The 24,666-nt window shown below is 42.8% G+C and overlaps 1 long non-coding RNA gene across 1 annotated transcript in view; it reads right to left on the reverse strand.

Annotated features, from left to right (window-relative positions):
* LOC122648663 overlaps positions 1-24,403 on the reverse strand; it is an 84,417-nt gene extending 60,014 nt beyond the window's left edge. Inside the window, exons 1-2 of the long non-coding RNA XR_006331113.1 lie at positions 24,367-24,403; positions 24,087-24,213 (exon numbers count right to left, since the gene is read on the reverse strand). This is a non-coding gene — a long non-coding RNA (uncharacterized LOC122648663). The remainder of the gene's footprint in view (positions 1-24,086; positions 24,214-24,366) is intronic.
* Positions 24,404-24,666: the final 263 nt, after the last annotated feature.

The raw sequence follows: 24,666 nt of genomic DNA on the forward strand, positions 1-24,666 counted from the left end.
TGACCCTTTGTAGCACTATGTAATGTTTGGAGAGGAGTCTGAGGCATATACTGAAGAGGTGAACACTTTGCTAGATTCCTCACCCTCTTCCGAACGGCCACCTTGGACAGTTAGGTTTGAGCCTCTCCCCCCTTTGGCTACATCTCCCCAACCTTCTTCTCTAATATCCCCTCCAAAGTTGGAGCTTAAACCTCTCCCTTCCACCCTTAAGTATGCATTTTTAGGGAAAGGAGAGACCTTGCTTGTTATTATCTTAGCCGATCTTTCGTCTAGGCAAGAGGCTCAACTTTTGGAAGTTCTTTCTGAGTACAAGGATGCCATTAGTTGGTCCTTGGATGATCTTAAGGGTATTGACCCTTTAATCTATATACACAGGATCTATTGTGAGGAGGGAGCAAAACCCTTTAGGGGCCCACAGCATCGTCTGAACCGTAATATGAGGTTAGTAGTGAAGAACGAAGTAGTAAAGTGGCTTGACGCTGGCATCATAATCCCCATCTCGGATAGTCAATGAGTCAACCCCACTCAGGTTGTCCTTAAGAAGTCCGGCATCACGGTTGTTTCCAACAACCAAGGTGACCTTGTCCCAACTGGTACCACTACGGGTAGGCGTGTTTGTATTGATTATCAGAAGCTGAATAAGGTCACCTGCAAAGACCACTTTCCTCTACCCTTTATTGATCAGATTTTAGAGAAATTGGCTGGGCAGAGCTACTTCTATTTTCTTGACGATTATTCGGGATACAATCAAGTTCCTATATGTCCCAGTGATTAAGAGAAAACAACCTTCACTTACCCCTTTAGTACATTTGCATTCAGATGCATGCCCTTTGGATTGTGCAATGCTCCGGCCACCTTTCAAAGGTGCATGATGACCATCTTTTCTGACATGGTTGGCCAATCTTTAGAGGTTTTCATGGATGACTTCTCTGTCTTTGGGTCATCTTTCGATGAGTGTCTCCACCAGTTATCTCAGGTTCTTAAACGGTGTGTGGAGACAAACCTCATTCTTAGTCGGGAGAAGAGCCATTTCATGGTTCAAAAGGGTATTGTCCTAGGCCACATTGTTTCTGCACGAGGCATTGAGGTTGACCTGGCCAAGGTTGATTTGATTGTTAAGTTACTCCCTCCCACTTCCGTTCGGTAGGTCCATTCTTTCTTGGGCCATGCCGGCTTCTATAGGCGTTTCATCAAAGACTTTAGCTTGATTTCTAGACCCTTGTGTAGTCTACTTGCAAAGGATGCCCCATTTATCTTTGATGATAAATGCCTTCATGCTTTCCATACCCTTCATGATTTATTGGCTAAAGCAGCCATTATGAGGTCACCTGATTGGTCTTTCCCCTTTAAGATCATGTGTGATGCATCTGACTATGCTGTTGATGCTGTTTTAGGCTAAAGGATTAATGGGAAGCCTGTTGTGATTTACTATGCTAGTAAAACCCTCTCTGATGCTCAAATGAATTACACCACTACTAAGAAGGAGTTACTAGCAGTAGTTTTTTCCCTTGATAAGTTTAGATCATATCTTTTGGGCTCGAAGGTGATTGCCTATTTGAATCACGCAGCTCTTCGGCATCTCCTATCTAAGCATGATGCTAAGGCGAGGCTCATCCGATGGATTCTCCTCCTTTAAGAGTTTGACCTAGAAATTTAAGATAAGAAAGGGTTAGAAAATGTTGTAGCAAACCATTTATCTCGTATTCTCCTTGATCCTTCCACCTCTGAGTTGGTTCGGGAAACCTTCCCCGATGAGCAGTTATTTGCTATATCGTCTAAACCGGCTCCTTGGTATGCCCACATTGTGAACTACTTTGCGAGTGGGAAGATACCTTCTAATTGGGGTAAATCAGTAAAGGATCGCTTCTTCTCATCACTTAAGTACTACTATTGGGAGGATCCTGAGTTATTCTGATACTATTCAGATCAGGTCATTAGATGTTGTGTCCCTGAGAGTGAGTTCCAGAGTATTTTATCTTTCTGTCATACTCTCGCCTGTGGGGGACACTTTAGTGGTAACAAGACTACAGCCAAGGTGTTGCAGAGTGGCTTCTATTGGCCTACTTTATTTTGGGATGCGCATGTTTTCTATAAAATGTGTGTTAGATGCCAACAGGTTGGTAATCTTTCCCGACGAGACATGATGCCTCTCAATCCTATTATGGTCATTGAGATTTTTTATGTTAGGGGGATTGATTTTATGGGCCCATTCCCTACCTCGTTTGGTCATGAGTACATTCTAGTGGCAATTGATTATGTTTCTAAATGGGTAGAGGCTAAAGCAACCAGAACCAATGACCATAAAGTTGTTATGTCTTTTACTCAAAGTCAGATTTTTAGCCGCTTTGATTTCCCTAGAGCTATCATCAGTGACGGTGGCTCCCATTTCAAGCACTTGAGAGTTGGAGCCTTGTTGAAGAAGTACTCCATCACTCACAAGGTTACTACTCCCTACCAGCCACAGACATCTGGTCAAGTGGAGGTTTCTAACCGTGAGATCAAGTGAATCTTGGAGTAGACAGTTAGACCTGACCGTAAGAATTGGTTCACTCGTCTAAATGACGCTTATGGGCTTACTGGATAGCTTATAAGACTCCTATTAGAATGTCTCCATATCGATTAGTTTTCGGTAAAGCCTGTCATCTCCTAGTTCAGTTGGAGCATCGGGCATTTTGGGCTATCAAGACATTTAATTTTGACATTTCCGTAGCTGGCTCCACTCGTCATCTCCAGCTATCTGGATTTGATGAATTGCGCAACGATGCTTATGATAACTCGCAACTCTATAAGGATCAGACTAAAGTTTTTCATGATAAACATATAGTCCGAAAGTCCTTTGAGTCCAACCAGCGAGTATGGTTGTTCAATTCCAAGTTGCACTTGTTCCCTAGAAAGCTTAGATCTTGGTGGGATGACCCTTTTGTGGTAGTTGATGTTTCTCCTCATGGTGTTGTGGAGGTTCGTAACCCTCAGACTGGGCATACCTTTAAGGTCAATGGTCAATGACTGAAGCCGTATGTGGATGGCCTTGTTGATGGCTAACTTATTGAGTCGTTGGAGTTGCATGATATGATCCTTGACTCTCCATGAGTCATTCTAAGTCTGGCTGAAGACTCTAAACTTAGCGCTCTTTGGGAGGCAACCCACTATTTTTTCTTTAGTACTTTTGTTTCTTTTTGTGTTTGTTTGCTTTTGATTTTTTTAGGTAGCTGCTACTGATTGTTGGATGCACTGTTCTACCATATATTGCTGATTTTTGGTACACTCCTTCCCTTATCCCTGTTTTTATTCTTCTGCATGCATTGAGGACACAACATACTTTAAGTGTGGGGGGGGGGGAGGTGAGACCGATTGGCAGATTTTTATTTTTTGGCTTTTGGTAAGTTTTACATGTCTCTTTGTTACTTTGATGTGAAACGCGGGAGATAGAGACTTAAAACCGTAATCTGAAGTAATGAAAACCCTGTTGAGAGGACAGTAGCTAGTATGTGTCCTAAGGTGGGTTTTGACTCAGACAATAAGAGCCCCATCTTGTCTGAAGGGACAGACCACCTGGCTGTCTTGTGTTTCTTTGAGCTTTTGGTTAGGAGCTAAGACCAAGTTTAGTTTTGGCGTGACATAAAAATAAAAATAAAAATAAAAAAGAGAGAAAAAGAAAAAAGAAATAAATAAAAGTAAGAGTTGAATTCCTTGGAGCTAGATAGGGCACTCCGCCTCGGGAAGCGAGGTGACTTGATCGACACTCTTTAGGGTGAAACCTCTAAAAAAGAACTCTAGCATCACTAGCCTTGTGGATATATGTAAGAAACAAAGCTACCAAGTAGCTCGGGTGTCTTGTGTCTGCATGGCATTTGAGGAACAGTAGTGGAGTAACAAAAGGAGTTCATTGTGAAAAAAATAAACAAAAAAAAAATAAAAAAAAAAAAGAAGAGAAGGAAGAAATGTCATTGCCTTGGTACAATTGTATGGTAAAAAATGCTCCAAAACCTAAAGTCCTTGGTGCCCTTGACGTTATGAGTGGTCTTACCTTAAGTAAGGTGGTGTTTGGAAGATATGGGGAGATCCCCTAATTAGGATGTGTACCTGTTGCTAGAATCAATATTGGGTATTGAGAGCTTAAGTGTAGGGGTACCTTTCTCTTCTTGATCTTAAGTAGAACATCTCCTTGCAAACACTCACGAGACAAAACTCATCCACTAGGGGTAACCTATGGGTTTAAAGGTTTGTTGCACATGCTAAGTGCAATCGTGATTCCTATAAAACTGAGTTAGGGTTTTTGTTTTCTTTATTTTCTTTTTGCTCAAGGACTAGCAAAATCTAAGTGTGGGGGTATTTGATGAGCACATTTGTGTGTAAAATTATTCCATTTAATTTTGCATTTTTATTTGCTTAGAATGGAGCTACCTTGGGTATTTTCTGTTATTTTTAGGTTTAGGTCATTTTATGCAATTTTATGCTACTCTAGACTATCGGGCATCGTATCTTCAGATTTACACGTAAAGTGGTCCAGTTTCTTTTCATGGTTGCGAAATAGGATGAATTTTGAGCAAGATGAATGTGTTGCATTAAAAGTACGCATCAATTTTGAAGCTCATACATGTGATTATTCTTTTTGGGCTAGAAAAGAATAATCGGCCAGAAAATGAGTTGAAATGCAAGCTCGAGCCCAAAACCAAGAAAGGATTTGATGTAATCTAGGCACCAGCCTACCCATGGATCGACTCACATGTGATCAAGGGCGAGATAGGAAGAAGTTTCACTAAAGACCTAAGGGCATAATCATAATTTAAAAAATTGGAAAATTTTTAGAAGATATCCGATATTCGGTTCACATCATCCGGAATATTAATTGAAGCAACTTTAATTCTCGGATTGGGTCAATCCAGGGCTAGGATGGAGAGATATTTTCAAAAAGAGAATTTTGATCAAATTTATAATTTAGAATAAATTCTCTCATCCCACTACTGTTCTTTCTCTCCTATTTCAATTCTATCTTCTCTTTCTCTCTCTCTCTCTCCCTCTCCCTCTCAAATCCCTCACGGTCCCACCTTTCCTAATTCTATTCCACTTTTCTCTCTGTTTCCTCTTATATCTCTATTTTCTAATCCCTCACGGTCTCTCTCTCTCTTAGTTTCCCTTCCTTGGAGGTATATATATATTGAAATCTGTCGAAGTCAGAGAGGAGGGGATTCTAAAAATTAGCACCATTACCAAACCAGTAGAGCATCTCCATCACCTTCTTCCAACGTTTTCTTCTTGGGCCGCAACTTGCAGAGATCGCCAAGCACACCTCCATGGATCTTCGTCACCATTGCTACCCCGTGTCTCTTAACAGCATGATCGACTAATTTCTTTCTATCTTTAGGTGTAGATGAACTAATTGTGTTTGTTATTTAAAATTCTGGTTTGCATTCTTGATTACTTGATGTTGAGACCTCATCCCTATTTGAATGATTTTAATTGATATATTTAGTTGGAAAATTCTATTTTTGTGATTCATTATTTTTCATTCAAGCAATGGTATTCTGTTCTTATGTGGTTGTACCAATGATGGATTATAGCTGAACGAACTAAGCGTGCCAAGCCCTATAAGTGAACGACAATAGTACTCATCAAGATAGTCCATACCTAGGAGGAACCCTACATTCTGTGGTGTTATTAGGCCTGTGGTTATAATAAACTGAAGCATGCAACCGAATTGAATAACAATTCCATTGGGGATTCGAACCCTAAAGATAGTCTTCTCTCGTATTTGCATATCGTTGTTAGCTTAGATTTGTTTCTTTTGTTCGTAGTTTAAAATCAGATTTATTGCATTTTAATTTTCATCACTTTCATCTAATCATCTTAGTAATTTAGCTTTGCAGTTCCCCGTACATTGACCCCTTACTTGCTACTTGCTAGATTAATTTAGGTTTTTATTTTTGATTGGTTAATGAACGATCATTAATAGAATCAAGTTGCACAAGAGTGCGGAATTTTTTTGAAAGCCATTGATGAATTCAGTAGTGGTCGAATAATCAAATTGCATGGGAGTGCAGAAGATATCGAAGGTTTGGTCAAGCCATACATGAGTGTGGTAGGAGCCAAACGATATGAGATCAAGTTGTATGTGAGTGCAACAGAAATCAACGTTTAGACATGTGACAATGCAATCCTTATGCATGATGAATTTTTTTTTTTTATTTATTTTTATGTAAAAAGATGAAATAATTAATTTTTATGCAAATATTTATGATGCAAACATGGGAAAATGAAAAGCAATCATATACAATCATGAATGCTTATCAAATATCCTTCATTTCTGTACTGCACAACACTATTCTTCACAAATGGTTAGTGCATAAATGTTATGGTAGCACTAAAAACCTAGGTAGAGGCAAATATTTTCCATGGTTGTGATTCACCTCTTTTTTTATTTTTCTTTTGAAAAAACATTTTATTCGCAGAAATATTTCATTTTGAAATCCTATTGCACAAATCCATGTAGGCATATTATTCACGCCCCTGTTACTCGCATAGGCTCGACAGACATTGAGGGGCCAAAATCGAATGGGTAGAACTTTGCCCCAGTAGGTCAGAATGGATGCGACCAAGATGGGTGGATAGGTCATTCTTCCCTTCCTCCATGGGTAGCATTGTCTTTCTTTTCCGTGTGGTCATCGAGGTTCTTTAATGATTAGGAACTAATCTCCATGGATAGGATGCCCCTCTTATTTCAGATGCTCTTTCCTGGTAGACTACCCCCGGGGGGTCAAAAGAATTATCAAGTGCAATGTTGGTAGGTGCATGTTAGCACAAGTTAGGGTTGCTTGGGCGACAGGTTCATGGATGACCCTCATCGAGGGTATCGGTCGCCGGATCTTCTATCGGCGGGGGGGACTGGTTGGCCACACTCATTTGCCTCTACAGTCTCGGGCTCCCTCTCTCTAGGGCTGGGCGTTAAGGACGTCGAGATCAAGAAACCATCCATTTTCTTTGGAGAACCGGCGGTTTTCTTCTCGAAGGAGGATATTGAGAAATCTAAGACTTCTTTTAGGTCATCTTTGATCGCTAAATGCAGTTATGGGAGGCCATCGCTCTTTGATTTTAAAGTCTACCTCCAGAAGGTTTTGTTTATTCAAGGGGATGTGGTTGTCTCTACGCTTGATCCAAGATAGGTGCTTCTCAGGTTAGCGAATCACACTGACTTTGTTAAAGTGTTGATGAGGGACCAAGTGCACATCAAAGGGTTGCTGGTTCATTTCATGAAGTGGACTACAGACTTCAAGTCTAGCTGGGAATCCCCATTTGCTCCCATCTGGGTGTCCTTGCCTGGCCTTCTGGTAAACTTCTACCAAGGAAATCTACTCCTATCCATTGCAAGGACAATCAGAAGGGTTCTGAAAGTAGATGGGGCAATGATGAATTGTACTAGGACGGTGGCTGCACGTGTCTGTTTGGAAGTGGATCTCCAGGAACAAACCTCCCACAAAGATGTGGATCGAGTGTGGGGGTGCAGGTTTTTTCCAGAGGGTCGTGTTCGAGAGATTCCCTCCCTACTGTGGTGTGTGCTCCAAGATTGGGCATTCTCATGAGATTTGCAAAAAGGCTATTGGGGTTGTCATGGAGAAGGGCTCTACGCTCAAAGCCAAGCAATAGATCAATTCGGTAGAAGGAAAAGTGGGGATGGGGATAGACTAGACAAGTGTGAAGGAGCCTCAGAATGAGGTACAAGGAGGGGAAGCAGGTAGTCTCAACCATCCATTAAGGGAGAGGGTTGTTGGCTCATGGCAATTTGTAGGTCACGGAGTGAGAAGGGGAGGTAGATGGCAACAGGTGTCCTGGTAGGAAGGGTGCGCTTCACTTAGGGAGATTGGGAGTTCTTCTGCACATGCGATAACGATTGGAGAGGAGAAATTAGGGGAGGGGAGAGAGGAGGCTTTTATGCACGTTAGCGGGAAGGACCGTGGAGCTCTGCAGGTCATCACTAATAAGGATGGTGCAGAAGAGGAGGGAGCGTCGAAGGGGGAGGACTCACATGTGATAATGGCTGGAGGTTGTGCATCGCCTGAAGCGAGGCTAGAGGACTCTGCCCCTATGCCTGCGATGGTCTTCTTGAGCTCTATGGGGAGTGAGAATGACATTATAGGTGGCTCAACCGTGCCAAGCTTAGTAGTGGGGGGTAAGCCACATGTGATAATAGACGAGAGGGCCTGTGTGTTGTAAAATCTAGTTGTAGGGGGCTCGCATCAATCGAAGGTGGTGACTAGTGATGAAGTGCTTGGGGACATGAGCAAGTAGGAGAAGAAAGGCAGACATGAGCAGGTGTCTCGATTGGTGGAGGGTCACCGAGGGCTTATTTTGGTGGAATCATGGGAGGTCACTGTGCTTTGGATGACCAGACCTTGAGTAGAGGTCACGGGGGGTAGCAGACTTGAGCATTATGCAGGAAACCCTCAAAGGCTACAAAGAGGTACTGGACGAAAGGATGCGCGTAACATTTGGTAAGAGGGATTCAAGATCCCACAGGAAGAATGGTGAACACAGCCAGAAGAATAATCTTATAGGCTTGGTGCAAAGTGAAGGGGTGCAGTGCCCGCTGACTAGATCGATGGATCCAAAGCGTGCTGCAAAGTTTATCTCTAAATGAATTGTATCTTCTAGAATGCTCGCGGCTTAGGGAACAAGCCTACTACTAGGCGTTTGAAAGCTCTGGTGGCCATGCACAAGGTCGATGTGGTGGGTGTGGCTGAACCTAAGGCCCATTTCTCAAAGGCTGTGAAAATCATGAGGAGGTTAGGGATGGACTCCGTCTATTCTAATGGCCCTGAATTTGGTGATAGACTATGGATCTTCTGGAAGCGCAATCTATAGGTACAAGTAACTGAACCGAACCAGCAATTCATCAAGGTGGAGTGTGAGGATGCAGGCAAGTTGGCTAGATTTTACCTAATGTTTGTTCATGGGGATTGTTTGGTGGCTGAAAGGCGGGGGATGCTCGAATCTTTGATTACCTTTGCCAGGTCGTGCACCCTCCCATGGGCCATAGGTGGTCACTTCAATGTAGTGTTGTCTCCATCAAAAAAGTTGGGGGGCCGTTCGGCCTGTCCCCTATCTCTTGAAGACTTTGGCTATTTTGTCAGTCAGGCAGTGCTCATTGATGCTGGGTATGTGGGGAACAAGTACACGTGGACTAACAAGCAGGATGGCATGGCTAAAATTATGGCTCGGCTGGATAGGTTTCTTGTCAATTCTTCTTGGCTGTCGAATTTTCAATCGTGTCAGGTAAGTCACTTGAACAGAGAGTGCTTGGACCACTCTCCTCTTTTGCTTAATGTTTCTCTTGGCTGTGCCACGTTTGCCTCCTCTTTCAAGTTTCAACAGATGTGGCTCCACCACCCTGGCTTTTATGATTTTGTGACGGAACAATGGAGTAAGCAGGTTGTTGGGTCCCCAAGCGTGGTTCTTTACTTGAAGCTGAAAGGGCTTCGCACAGGTTTACGCTCATGGAACAGAGAGGTGTTTGGCAACGTTCATCAGAATGTCAAGAATGCAGAAGATGAGGTCAGTCGGGCTAAAGCAGCTTTAGATCAGCTTCCCAATCCTCAGGCTGAGGAGGATCTCCAAGTGGCTCAGCTTAATTTAAGGAGCGTACTCTTACAGGAGGAGATCTATTGGAGACAAAAATCAAGAGTGACCTGGCTTAAAGAGGGTGAGCGAAACACGAAGTTCTTTCATATGATGGTGCAAGTGTGGAGAAAGAATGCTACCATCAGTAAAATTAAAACGGAGGATGGGAGATAGCTGGACGACCCTGCTGACCTCAAGGCTGAAGTAGTGCGCCATTTCTCAACTATCTTTGCATCACAGGGATGTGTGGTGGATGAGACCTTATTAGACTGCATTCTTCATATGGTGACTCCAGAAGTTAACTCGGGTTTGCTCTTAATTCCAACCCTAGAGGAGGTGAAAGAGGCAATTTTTTCTCTATCATGTGACAGTGCCCCTGGACCGGGCAGTTTCTCTGGATACTTCTTTACCTCTTGTTGGGAGATTGTAGGGAGGGACACTTGAGAGGCGGTGAAGGACTTTTTCTCAGGGGGTTTTTTACCCAAAAGCTACACCTCAGCAAACCTAGTTCTTATTCCTAAAAAGGAAAATCCAGAGACTATGGCGGATTTCAGGCCCATAAGCCTATGCAACTTTTCTTTTAAAATTATTGCAAAAATATTCTCGACAAGATTATTCGCGTTGCTGCCTGACCTGATTGCTGAGGAGTAAGGGGCTTTTGTGCTGGGTAGGTGCATTCATGACAAGATTGCCCTGGTTTAAGAGTTAGTGTAGGACCTCAATTGGGAAACTAAAGGGGGGAATGTCATCCTTAAGCTCGACATGGCCAAAGCCTACGATCGGTTAGAGTGGAATTTTTTGTATGTGGTGCTAGATAAGCTTGGTTTCGCTGGTGCTTGGGTTGATTTAATTAAGAGAATCATGGAGAACTGTTGGTTCTCTATAGTCTAGGGTGGAACGACTACAGGTTTCTTCAAGTCTTCCAGGGGTTTGAGATAAGGGGATACCCTCTCCCCTGCCTTGTTCATCATTGCAGAAGAGGTCCTTAGTAGGGACTTAAAAAATCTATTTGTGGAAGGTAGGGCTGCATATTTTCATTTACCTAGAGGCTGCCCGGGTATCTCCCATGCGTTGTTTGCTGACGACACAATAATTTTCACCAGAGGATTAAAGAGCTCCCTCAAGCAGATCATTGGGTTCATTGGCAGGTACAAAAGCTTTTCTGGCCAACAAGTCAACAAACTGAAGAGCTGCTTTGTCACAAGTTCTAAAGTGCCGGATGAAAGGGCGGCTTTGGTGGGGAGAATCACCGGTTTTACCAGAAGGTATCTACCTCTAACTTACTTGTGGGTGCCCCTGTTTACAGGCAGGCTTAATATTCGCTTCTTCGATGATTTTTTGGGAAAAGTAAGAGCTAAAGTTGCTGGTTGGAAAGGAAAACTCCTTTCAGCAGGGGGACACCTGATATTGCTTAAACACGTGTTGGCCTCGATGCCTATACATGTGTTGGCCACCCTTGACATGCCTAAGGCTGTGATTAGGAAATTCTATAGCATTTGTGCTGACTTTATTTGGGGATATTCAGAATGGGGTAAGCGTCATCACTGGGTCAACTGGGCCAAAGTATGCAGGCTGCTTGCAGAGGGTGGTTTGGTTGTTGGAAGAGTGGAGGACATTGGGCTATCGTTGAGGTTGAAGGGACTTTGGCTCATTCTGAAAACACTTTTTGGAGCAAGTTTTTCAGACCTAAATTCTTTAAAGGCATGAATTGGGTCATAAGCGAGCCAAGAAGGACAGGGTCTAAATCATGGAGAAACGTTCTAGCTTAGAAGGAGTTCTTCCCGGCAAGAACCAGATGGTTGATAGGCACTGGCAATGCTAACTTTTGGCTAGACATTTGGTTTGGCGAGGGTCCTCTTATTGATTTGGTTGATAATGCTCTTCAGGTGGATACTTCCATTAGTGTGAAAGATGCGGTGCTTCAGAGTGGGACGTGGGACCTGGAGATCTTGAACAGAATTGACTTGGAATCTAGGGACAGCATTGCGAATTGGGTAATGGTGTTCACGAATATTGATGACAGGATGGTGTGGACCCACGCTGGGGATGGACGTTTCACGTCCAAATCAGCCTGGAATGAAATCAAACACCAATACCCTAATGTTTCATATGCCAAATGGATCTGGAACCAAACCCTCCCGACTAAAATTACTTTCTTCACCTGGCAGATTTTTAATGGAAAGATCCCTATGGATGATGCGGTGATGTCCCTGGGCATCCCGATGGTGTCCAGGTGTGGGTGCTACGGGAACCCTTGCATGGAGTCGATGGATCACTGTCTTTTAGAAGAGGTGGTGGCCTTAAAGGTCTGAGCTCATTTCTCTATGGTGTTTGACTTTGTTTTTATACAGGCTCAGGATGCTAGAAGCAGGATTCGGCTATGGCAGGGATTGGCTAGGAAGAGCGATCTCTATTGCTTTATCATGGGTCTCCTCCCTTCCCTAATTATTTGGGAGCTTTGGCGCGAAAGAAATAATCGCAGCCACGGAGAGGGTATTAGAACTGCAGGGACGATTATATAGACAATAAAAAGATGGGTGAATAATCTTTGCTACCCTACAAACTTAAAACATTCAGGGGGTGCTAGAGAAACGCTTATCCTAGAATGTTTTGGCCTTAAAAATACGACATCTGGGGCTAAGCTGCCACAGCCTATCTACTGGTGTCCTCCCTTTGTGTTGGTCAAACTCAATGTTGATGGTGCCTGCAAAGGTAACCCTAGGCCGGGTGGTGGAGGGGAGATCCTCAGAGATAAGGAGTGAATAATGATAATGGCTTTTTCTAATTTTTATGGTGTGTGTACGAATTCCTTGGCTGTACTAAGGGTGATGCGTGATGGGCTGATGTGGTGGTGAACTCCAATTCGGCTATATTGGCCCAAATGATCACCAAAAATTGCTGCTCTTTGTGGAAGGGCTGGTATCTGTTTCAGGAAATCCGTAATTATTGCACGCTGACCAGGGCGACCATTGCTTTTGCGTATAGGGAAAGTAACCGAGCAGCTGATCATCTAGCCAATCGAGCCTATGAGGCTCTCTCGAATGATGTTTTCCATGATGAGGACGCTCTTCCACGGGATTAGATGAGGATTCTTTGGGAAGATAGATTGGGCTTCCCAATCCTTAGGTGCTAATGTTTCACATAGGTCCGGTTTCTTTTCTCATGATGTCTTTGTATGGGTGGGTTTTGTGTGAGATTGGTTGAGAGATTTTGTACCCTTGGGCTGGGGTAAGGCGGCTATGTCCCCCCCGTTGTTATTTCACTTTTAGCTTGCTTAATTAATAATATTTTAGGGGCCTCCCCCGGGTCCCAAATAATTTTCAGGGTAAAAAAAAAAAAAAAAGACTGCCCCCAGGAAATAAACTTTCTTCCTCATGCCCCCTCATCTCAGATAGAGATTGCCCCAGTGACAACTTGATTTATCTTCTGGTATTCCCCTAGTCACCTTGCTGGTTAAAACGGTGAGTACACTGCTACTAATGTTCCAAGTCATAGGATTTTATAAACCATAAATTCCCTTAATCTTGGTAGATAGGCTATCTTTTTATTTTTATCTATCATTGGGTCACATCAAAGAGAGAGATACTGACGAATGAGGGAATAGAGTGGAAATATGGAGAGTAGAAGAGATAAGAAGCAAATAGATGAATGGAGGATTGTATATATGGGAGGACAGAACTTGATTGTTCTTTTATCAAGTTGCCTACGTACCCTAAGTAGGGATCAAGTCAAACGTAGTTTAGGATAAGGATGCCCCAACATCAGAGCCATGATAATTAAGTTCCATCATAGCAGGGTGAGCTCGAAGCTGCTGAGGAGAGTCTCATCATCATTTAGCCCAGGAGTGCTTTACTAGGTTGTAATGGAGCTTAGGACTGGGTTCCAAAGGATGGTAGAGGCTCAAATGTGTCCCTAGGGTCCAACCATGACTTGACACTTTTGCTCTTAAAATTCTACCAAGAGTCTGATAATTGAACTCGTTGGGGAACTTTTTCTTTTCAGTAGTGTAATCGAGAAGTTTGGCAATCCTTCTCGTGTCTCAACTGAAGACTTTGGTAATTTCAATCTTGATAATTTTGACAATTCCATCCCCGAAGGAAAATTGGCAATTTTTGTCCCATGGTCTAATTGCTTCCAATTGTTTGCAATATCTTAAGCCAATGCGTCCTCTCTTTTTTTTTTTTCTTTTGAACTCTTGTTTCTTTTTTGTTCTCATTTTTTTTTTAATCCTTTGGACAGGTGTTGCCCTTGTAATAATTGAACTCGTTGGGGAACTTTTTCTTTTCAGTAGTGTAATCGAGAAGTTTGGCAATCCTTCTCGTGTCTCAACTGAAGACTTTGGTAATTTCAATCTTGATAATTTTGACAATTCCATCCCCGAAGGAAAATTGGCAATTTTTGTCCCATGGTCTAATTGCTTCCAATTGTTTGCAATATCTTAAGCCAATGCATCCTCTCTTTTTTTTTCTTTTGAACTCTTGTTTCTTTTTTGTTCTCATTTTTTTTTTTAATCCTTTGGGCACGTGTTGCCCTTGTGACATCTTACTTCATCGAGGAGAGTTCTTCCGGTTAGACCCTAGAAACTAATGGGACATTTTGAGGAGCAAGAGGATACATGGATAATGAGGTGTAGGTGGGCCAAAGTGAGTTTTTTTTTTTTGTAAGGAAAAGGCTAAGGCACAACTGGGGGACTAGCAGATTTTGCTGTCTCAGGGCTTATTTGAGATGACTAGCAGCCAAAGGAGGGCCTTCCTTAACAGGCTTTATGAGATGAAATATTCATCTAGGCTTCCGGCTCGTTGGAAGGGGATCAGATGTATGGAAAGCTCAAGATCTTTAACCATCAAGACTTTGACATTGAAAATGGAATTTTTGTTTCTTTTTAACTAACAGCCATGAAATCATCATAAACTGCTATTTGAATGAAAGCGAAAAGAAAGAGAATGAGTAGGTGGACAAGAAAATATATTCATTGATGGCTAGTGGAAAACACACGGTGGATGAGTTTATAGAAGGAAATTTGACTGAATGAAAAGACCTAAGGGATGCGGATCCAATGATGTCTTCAGTGTGATCCTGTCTACACAAGAGTGAAGTACTGTCATTGCTTTGTCACGAGACTATCCAGTTTGTACCATAAAAAATGCCCTTTTAACCAGAGTTGGGTACTGGATCCATTTTAAGTCGGCCAATAAGACTGATGCTCATCAAGTTAATAACCATAGTTTAACACCTTCAAGCGACAGTGATATCCTCAATTTGTGTCTGTCCCTATTCCATCGGAGGAATATGGAGAACTTTCTTTGGTGATTCTACCACTTTGCAGGCTAGCAATATAAAAGAAGTATTTCCTTTTAAAACTGGTGATAGTATCAAAAGGATTTTTCCATAAACTTGGAGGAATCTGTTCCTTAGGGACTCCGTTAATCTCATATAAATGATTCCTTATCTTCTCCCAATCATCCTTTCTGTATCCTCTGTTAAAGAAATCCACCAAACTGAATGTTGTACTAGAATAAAAGGTACAGTAAGGTCGACGCATGATCAAATTAGGTTCTTCTTGCACTCCTGTCCCCAGTGAGGAATATGGAGGGTATAAAGGACATTCCATTTTGCATAACCAAATAATTGCTCGAGCCATTGAGTCTGTGCTTGAAGCCAAAGAAGGAACTTCATTGTGTTTGACCGAGGGGGAATAAATTTTGGATGTGATTCATCCTGGCTCATATAGGTCAACAATTCTGGAACACGGAAGCTAAATGCTACCATGTATCTTTCGCAGAGGTACCAGAGGAAACAAAGGGCTTCAGTAGACAATTGGTAGATATCTCTTATCCCGAAGATATTGAAGAAAGGATAATCTGGATGGATAGGAAGTCCTCAGAGGTCGTTACTCCCACGGTTGAAGAGAGTAATTTCATGGAACAATTCCAAGCAATCTTCACTCCTTGATTGTAAGACCTGATGCTTGATCTGTTCTAGGAGATGGAGAGACAAAAGGTCAATCCACGATTGCAATCCTGCCAAAACCTCTTCATTGCCTTTAGGCCCATTCAACTGGGTCATATTGGTTGTTGAAGGAAGAGAAGATTCATGGACATCCTGGGCGAACATCATTGATGGAGATTTTTGACCTATCACTACCTCTTCTGAAGGAACCGACGAAGCTTGGATCAAGGACGTGGGGTCAAAACCTTCTAAACCTTCTTTGAGGACGTTGATTGTTTGATTAACAAACTGCTATTCTGCCCCTGGCTTGAACATTCTTGCTTCTAGTAGGTCTTGGATAGCATGCCCAAGGGCAATGCATTCATCAGTAGGGTGCCCCTTTTGGGTGTGACAGTCACAGTAGTGATCCGGGTCATACCAAGAAGGTGGAGGATCCCTGACTGGTCCTGGTCGAACCGTGCCCAAAAGCCCTAGTTCCTTCAATTCAGTGTATGCCAACCTAGTCATGCCCAAATCAGTGAACTCACGCTGACTTGAATTTACCATATTCACCTCCAGGTTTTGGTTCTGGTTCTGCATTAGGCAATTATCCTGGCCGTGTGCATCTCTGAACAATTTGTCTTCAATGCGCTACCCTGTGGTTATGAGCGCTTTGAAAGTTGTGAGTTGTTGACAGTAGAGACAATCATGATATTCTTCATACAGGTTCTCCAAGATCATCTCCACCTATTTTGCTTTTGTCGGGAAGCTCCATATCTTTACGGCCTTCTCTCTAAACCTCATGATGAAATTGGAGAACCCTTCATTCAGCCCTTGCCTTAGTGTCTCCAACTCTTGTCATGTGATATCCAATTAGTGTTGTAAGAATAATGCTTTGTGAATGCCTTCACAACTGCCGACCAGGCTTGAGTTTGAGTCTGGTCCAACTGGGTGAGCCACCTCAGGGTCGATCCAGCCAATGATTAAAGGAAGGCCTCACCCATCTGGTTTTCTGTGAGTTCCCATGACTTGGCCATAGTGATGAAGATTTTTAAGTGGGCTTTGGGGTCTACAGTTTCGTCGAACTTGTCAGGCTTCCATTTGAAATCCTCAAGTATTCTTCCCATTGGAAAGAAGACCAAATCATCTTTGGTTTCGTAACTATTTTACCTTTCATGGTGATCTCTAGTTTCTCGACCTTTTCCCTCATTTGCTTTTCCTTTTCAGTCTCAGGCAGATTCTGTAGGGTGTTGACAACCACAACCTCCTCTTCTTCTATCACGACTTTGGGTTGTACCCTAGGTACCATCAGTGTCATCCTAGGTTCTTCGGGCTTTGCACATTATCTCCTCTAAACTGGCCCTGCATTGCCTGAACAATCTGCATGACCAACTGTTTCATCTCTATCATTTCTTTTCGCATGCTGACCATTTCCTGATTTAGTACTTCAATTGACGGGCTGACATTTGACGGATCCATGATACCCACACTGGGTGATGACCTCACTAGACTCTGTTTGAGTGGAGGAATAGAAGTACTTAAGACCTCTGGGGATCAAATTGGACCAACTCGGGTTAGCCCATTATCATGATGGGCCCACATGAGTAACATGAATATTTCTTATCGTGGATTGTGCTTGACAAAACTTATTTTAGGACTTGAGAAGATTTTTTTCATGATTTTATATTTTATATTTTTTTATTTGTACTAGAAGATATAGACAAACAAATATATACAAACAAGGTTAGTCTATGCAACAATTTGCCTTTGACCTCTTGGTTCCATCTTATTTTGGCAATTAATGGTGTAATTATGCCGACACCCAAGATTAATTAAGGAAAGCCCTTATAATCTCAGAATTGATGTAGTGACACCATAAATCCTTCATTGTTCGATGGTTTAGGTCAAATTGGAATCGTTACACAGTAGAAAACAAAACGGCCTAATTGAGAATCTCTCAACGGTCTATCCTTTGCTAATATGGGATGCCTCGTATCGCGGGACAATCAAAGCTCTATCATTGACATACCATACTGGATAATGTATCATTCTCCGAGGGACAATCGAGGCAACATTTTTTTTTTGATACACTAGCCCAGACAGATATGTCATTTTTTATGAGGGACTATCGTGGGACGAATAGAGCCCCTTCTTATGACAAGCAATCCATATTAAGAAAGGTAGACCACCATCGAGAATCTTGCTTTTAGCCCTACTATGTTAGTTTGTGGCGTATCCTAATCGTATATGGTCTAATTTCCTACATGATGCATGCAATGGGTAGGCTGATAGGATAGAACAAGTTTACCCTTGATAGCACCTATAAACCTATCGTTCGTGGTCGTGAATCGCCAATACGTGGTGCTTTTAATATACCTAGAGAGTAGGTCACACAATCTCAGAGTAATCAAACTTGTGCCCTTTTTGAGTAGTGAAGTACCCCACGACACACTAGTGAATAACCTCGTCGGCACGATCTCAGAGAAATCAAGCTAGTGCCCTTTTTGAGTAGCGAAGTACCCCACGACACACTAATGAATACCCTCATCGGTGAATCTAAACTCATACAATAAATATCAAGGGCTGTGGCTTTGCCGTGAATTACCCATATCTACATATGGGGTCCAATGACTAACCACGGGCTGTGTGTTTCCATGCACTGTTGTGTGTGTAGGTGAAACTACAGTCCATGGGATCAGAGCGGTTCACCATGGTAAACCAATAATAATAGAAGTTTGAGAACCCTAATTTAGGGAACTCCAGGGTTATCCCTAGGGTTGCCCTAGGGCACCCCAAGTTGGCATGGGCACCCCGTTTTCAATTTTTGGGTCCACCATTGTCTCCCATGGTGTCCCTACAGGAACCCTGTAGGGTTTGGTAAGACAAACCAATGCCCAGTCCGATCATCTCTAGTCTATCACAAAGAAAGAGGGATCCATCCCATACTCGAATGTGCAGCAGAAACAAATCAATTTGGGTTTCTTTTGCATCCCATGAATATTCAATAATTAAAACAAGAGGAATTCATGAAGAATTGCTAACCTAGTGAGCCTCATGTGTTGCTCCTCTAATAGACAATGGTTCTTCCTCCAATGAGCACTCCAAGTAAACAGATCTAAACCTCCAATGGTGCTACCAAGGTTCTTCAAGCCAATCCCAGATGCTCTCCAATTCTTCAAGCACAGATCTAGGTTTCTCAAACCCTAACTCTCAATAGCAGTAGAGAGAAACTAGAAGAAGAAGAAGAGAGATCACAAGAGGGAGAGAGAGAGACCAAAACGCAGGCTAGAGGGGGCCAGGCAAAAAACGTGGAGCAGTCCCCTTCTGCATTTTCTGGTCCCGTTATATAGAGATAGGATTTAATTAAAAAACCCTGATAAGATTACGATTAATCCCTGTGAGAGTCTAACTCTCTCTCTCTCTCTTTGTTTGGCAGTTCTATTTAAACTTAAAGTGCTTAAAAAAGGTGAAGAAGCATAATCTAATAGGGAAAGTTTTAATTAATTACTTTATTTAAATTATCATGTACAACCCCCCCCCACTAATCAACACCATCATTATGGAATCTGGGGCATGCACACTTGTACTACCAAACCCCATTCCATAGTACATGTCCATATAAGAGTGTCTGTGCATCTTATCGAGTCCCGCAAAAACTTGATAAAACACTTTGTCAAATAATCATATATAATCTATTATTTTATGTAACATAGATTTTTGCAAAACCATTTCCAAAATAGTACTGGATCCAGATTCCGATCCGACCATACACAGACAATCTCAATCTTGGTGTTCCCCAATCGGGCAGTGGTGACCATGTTGAGTAACTCCTTCACTCACAAAGTGTTCTCACATTCCCAGAACACCGGCTTTGACTCGCTTGAGTCTCAGCCATTGATGAACCAAAGAATACGATCACACTCTACAGTAACAGGGTTCCCTCAAGCAAAGGGTGTCGGTGATACATGTCTATCCCTCCCTACATCTGGCAGTAATACATGAGGGAATCGACAAAGTAGATTCTTTGCCAATACACACATCAAACATGTGAGTACTCACATTCGTACCCTGACATCACATGTCTAGGCATACCCAATGCGACGACCATATGATAAAGGTGCCCAGCCCAAACCCTAGTGGTGACTACCATTTTAAGTAAAAAACTTACGGACACATAATGCTCAAAAAGTTTATATCGCATGTGATAATATTAAACTAAAATGTATAAAAGTTCAATACAAAGTAGAATCGGGTTGAACCTGACCGAACCAGGTTTGATGGACACACAAGTCCAACAGTGTGTGCATGATAGTGGTGGCAGAAGTGGGTATCATCCAATCTCAGAGTACTTAGTATGATGTGCCCAACCTCCCCGGAGGTAGAGGCACAACAGGGAGTACCCTCGTCGTTTGACTTCACTTCGAACAGGATGCATGATGCAGTTAGTACATAAAAGGGGTTAGCCGAACATGTTATCAATCAATAATGTAGAACGAAGAATATTCTTGCGTTCAACGGTAGCATCTAGTATTAAAAGCTTAACCATCGATCCCCAGCGGAGTCGCCACTATGAGGATCTGTTCCTTTCCAGGAACCGTGCATGAAGGGGGGTTTGGTGTTCCCCCCCCCCCCGCGCACTTGGCTCAGAATGGGTTTAGGGTTATACTACTCGGTTTGAGAGAGAGAAGGAATGCGTCTTATCAAATGGTTATGATTTATCAGGGGATGGGGGTCATACAATTAAATGAGATGGAGTCGCCACCTAGGATTAGAGCCTAGGACCCATTAGTGTAGCCCTATGAAGGGCTACGGGACTTCATTTGGTCTGGTCAGAGATTCTGAGTAAGTGGTCAGGTTACAAGAGTGGGGGAAGGTGTTAGGCACCCACCTCGCCCGGCAAAACTTGTCTTTCTACTAGATGCTAGTTTTCGAATATCCTTCCTTCATAAATGTCCTATTCCCACATGTACGACTAGAATGATGTGCAAACTGCTTAATTAAATTAACTACTGTACACTACGCAGTTATAATTTAAAGACCTACATTGCTACGGAATTAAAATGCAGTGAAAGAATTGAATACCTATATGAATTTAAACCAATACAGTTATATGGGATGAATCGTGTCCCCCAGCTCAGGTGGAGGTAAAAGACTGGCTTTGTCCTTCATCGGACAGAGTAATGGCATCAGAAAGTAGTTACCTGGATATCAGGTAGAATAACGGTACCGAAAAAATAATTGGGGAGTACTTACCAGGATGTTGGGCAGCGTAACGGCATACGAGTGTCGGGTGCTGAGACCTCAGACAGAATAATGGTGTCGGAGAGCTTTAGAATCTAGGCTTCTTCAAATATCAGGCAGAGTAATGGTGCACGGGCGTCAGATGCTAGGACCTCGGATAGAATAACGGCGTCGAAAAGCGCTTTGGAAACTGGGGAGTAGGACATCGGGTGGGTAACTAGGCCATGGGAGGCTTCGAGGTTTTGGATAGAACCGGGTTAGGGGGGGTGGGTCCTAAGGACCAGGACTCCAGACAGAGGGACTAGGCTCGAAGGCTCAAAATCGGACAGGGGCAGGGCCCCGAAACTAGGAAAAAGGAAAAAAAAAACTAAAAAAATGGAGCTCTAGAGTCCCCCCTCTCCTCCACTTGACACCTTGTTGAAATGAGGGCTGGGGGCTATTTATAGGAAAAAATCCATCTGGCGGCGCCATGGGGGTTTTGGCGGTGGCGCTGGATGGAAAAAACTCATTTTGGTTATCCTGGTGGTGCCTAGAGGGGGAGATTTCCCTGGCTGTGGCGCTGCTGGGCGGCACTACGGCCAAGTGCGAGGCAACCCGACGGTGCTATGGCTAAGCACGGTGCTTCCAAGAGATGTCGTGGCCGCTCGCGAAGCCACTGGGTCAGGCCTTTAAGCGTGGGCTTCGTGGGGAGTCATTCCGAGAATGCAGGGGGACCACGGGTGGAAACAAAATGGAACAGGGGGTGTTTGAGTTACCCCAAAGGAAAGGAGTATTTAAAGGGCATTGCTAGTCTTTCGCGTCCGGTTATCGTCATCGCTGGGGGGGTGGCAAAATTCAGCGTCTACACATATAATATATCAAACATATATGGATGGCATTCACAAGACATGACACAAACAATCCATAAATTAAGACGATTGCTTCACTCACTCACCTTGGTTCTTGAGCTAGTTTTCAATAATAAGTTCCTCGAATTGGCGTTCAATACCAAGTTCTCCGTCCCACGTACTAGTATGCCCCTGAGCCGGGCGAGTGAACCTAAAGAGGGTGTACGATGTGTGGTTAGTTATAATGTTTTGGACCATAAGACGTGGAGTCCCAAAAGAGGTCAAACAAGGTTGAAACAGGGTCACCAGCATGAACAGCAAGACCCCCACCGGCAGAATGCTTCTGCCTGTCCTTCATGTTTGTCCTTCGCACCAGTTCATAGGCACAAAGCTTGGGTTTCCACAGGCAGAATGCTTCTGCCTGTCCTTGTTCTTGTTCTTGCCTGTCCTGCTGTCAACACCATTCCGAGATTGGTTTTGGGTTTCCATGGGTTTGGGTCTAAAATGGGTATATCTAAGGTTCTTTAGGATATCCTTGGCCATGAGTATCACCCCATTCAAGGTGCCTATGCACACTCACAACATGGGTTCATAAACCCAATCATTAATGAGTTTCCTTCATTAAGATACATATGAGCAGGGAACTCATGGAGGATGGACATTGGGGTTTGGAAGATCCAAAACCAACATTAATTGACAAAACTCAAGCTAGCATTTATGGCTTACCATAGGGGTTGGTGAAACCCATTAATGGAGGTAAAACCTCAACTTAAGTCTTATAAATGGAGAGGGGTGGATGGGGTTCAAAGTTGGATTAGGTATCTTCACAAGCAAGGTATTAAGGTCAACCATTAATGGCCTTTCTATTAGGTAGGTGGAGCATTCATGGTATGCTCACAATCCAAACCCTAGGTTTAGAAATAGGTAAAATGGGAGAGAAAGAGAGAGAGAGAGATGGAGCATGGAAAAGGTACTTACCAAGGTAGGGTTGAGTAGAAGGCTTGGCCTTAACCTCACACTCCTTCTTTCTCCTTCTTCCTCCCTCTTCCTATCCTTCTCTTCCTTCTTCTCCTCCCTTACTCCCACGATTTCTCTTTCCCTCTTTCTTCTTTGTGGTTGCAAATGAGAGAGAGAGAGAGAGAGAGAGAGAGAGAGAGAGAGAGAGAGAGAAAGATAGGGTATTAGGTTAAGTTGCTTTAGTCCTTAGGGTTTGTTTGGATGGGGGTCTGGGTCTTTAGGTTCAATAAGGTTGAGAGCTGTTTGGCTAAGTGTTAGCCTTGAGTCCTAGTTTAAGTTATTGGGCCCATCATCCTACTAAGCCCATAACCCAAGCTCTAGTTATAAATAGGAAAGGGTTAAGGTCCTAAGCCCAAGCCCATTCTAGTTCTTATACTTATTCATGGTCATGCATAGGCATCCATTGTTCGAATAGTGACTTACTCCCTTTTGTCATGAAGTGGGCATGGATAATAATGGTGCAGGCCTTGCGGATCCTTGAAATGAGGGAATTCTAGGAATACACCATTATAGACGAATTTCCCCCTTTCTCTGTCAATGAACCTATCCTCGACAACTTTTCTCGAGTCACGATCGACAATCTTGTGAGATGGCTTGAGTATCATGGCCCACAACTCACGAGCGTAATTCGTCCCCCTCCTAAACACGAGGTTCAAACCAGATCAGAAAGTTAGACCTGGTTTTAAACCATGTTATTGGGCACAGGTTTAACAATTACTCTATCCAATCATGGATAAAGCCAATCATTTTCCTTCACCTGAGCTGAGGACACTGTCCATTTTGCATATCTCATAATTGCTTTGGTTTAGCGAACAGGTATACATTTTCATCACTAATCTTTAATTTTGGCACAATGTAGCCCTTTAAGTATTCATGTGAAATGTATATATTACATTATTTAGCCAAGCATGTGGGTATAGGAGATTCATAAAAGGGAAAATATTTGAAAACCAGCATCTAGTAGAAAGACCGCTTTATCTGGGTGAGGTGGGTGCTTAACACCTTCCCACTCTCGTAATTTGACCACCTACCTGAATCTTTGACCAGACCAAACGAAATCATGTAGCCCTTCACAGGGCTACCTCAATCCGGTCCTAGGCCCTAATCCTAGGTGGCAACTTTATTACATAATATTGTATGACCCGCATCCCCTGATAATCTTAATCTCAAGAAGATGCCTTCCTTCTCTCTCTCCAACCGAGGATAATAACAAACCTAACCCTACGCATCGTAACGCTGAAAGGGAACGGATCCTCACACCATGCACAAGAGGATTGGCGGAATATATTACAATTTTGGCTGCCTACCTGACGTACCAAATATAGTTAAAAATAAGAATAATAATAAATATACATAGAGAGAAACACGAACTAAGTACACAAGCTCACTATAAGGGTACACAAGCTCACTATAAGGGAACTGATAAACTATGGTAAGATTTAAAGACAAAGGGGGAGCAACCAAATGTCATCTCCCAGTCACATATGAAAGGACAATTCAAAAAAGGGAAAAGCACAAAACCCATCCTTCAAAAGATATGAATTCGACACCCTAGAAATAATAGTACCAATGGAAAGCTTAAAAGAATCTACAAACCAACCCAAAAATGGAAAATTTAGAACCTTTACTACAATTTCATGCTATACAGAACCCTAAAACTAAAGAAGGAAATGTTGTGCATTGTATCATAAGGTTCAGATTCAAAAGAAATAAAATTTCAATAGATAGAAGATCTTTTAACGTTTCAAGTAGATAGTCTGCTATGAATCGAACTTTAGGGTTTCGGAGATGAAGAAGAGAAGGGAGTAGAGCGTTGTGTTGGGACTGATTTGAAGATGTATAAACCCTAGAGCACCCAATGGCTCTACTTCTCTCACTCTCCACTAGGTATGAATACTGCGATTCAATTTAGTTCATGAAGGAAAAGTAAGGTGGAGCTTTAGTGATGGAGGATGAGCTTCGATCATGAAGGAGACATAGGCTGTCATCTCCCAGTCACACAAGAAAGGATAATTTGAAAAAGGGAAAAGCACAAAACCCA

Source organism: Telopea speciosissima, chromosome 1 (genome assembly GCF_018873765.1).
Source record: "Telopea speciosissima isolate NSW1024214 ecotype Mountain lineage chromosome 1, Tspe_v1, whole genome shotgun sequence".
NCBI classification, from domain to species: Eukaryota; Viridiplantae; Streptophyta; class Magnoliopsida; order Proteales; family Proteaceae; genus Telopea; species Telopea speciosissima.